Genomic DNA, 348 nt, shown 5'->3' on the forward strand with positions numbered 1-348 from the left:
AAGGAGGAGGAGGAGGAGGAGGAGTAGGAAAAGGAGAAGAGGAAGAAAAAGAAGAAAAAAGGAGAAGGAGGAGGAGGAAAAGGAGAAGAGGAAGGAAAAAAAAGAAGAAGGATGAGGAGGAGGAGGAGGAAAAGGAGAAGAGGAAGAAAACAAAGAAAAAAAGAAGGTGGAGGAGGAGGAGGAGGAAAAGGAGAAGAGGAAGAAAATGAAGAAAAAAGGAAGGAGGAGGAGGAGGAAAAGGAGAAGAGGAAGAAAAAGAAGAAAAAAAAGGAGAAAGAGGACAAGAACGAGAAGAAGAAGAGGCAGAGCAAAAGGAAAACGAAGAAAATAGAAAGTAAAAAAAAGAAG

The sequence above is a fragment of the Penaeus vannamei genome, chromosome 25, assembly GCF_042767895.1.
Source record: "Penaeus vannamei isolate JL-2024 chromosome 25, ASM4276789v1, whole genome shotgun sequence".
NCBI classification, from domain to species: domain Eukaryota; kingdom Metazoa; phylum Arthropoda; class Malacostraca; order Decapoda; family Penaeidae; genus Penaeus; species Penaeus vannamei.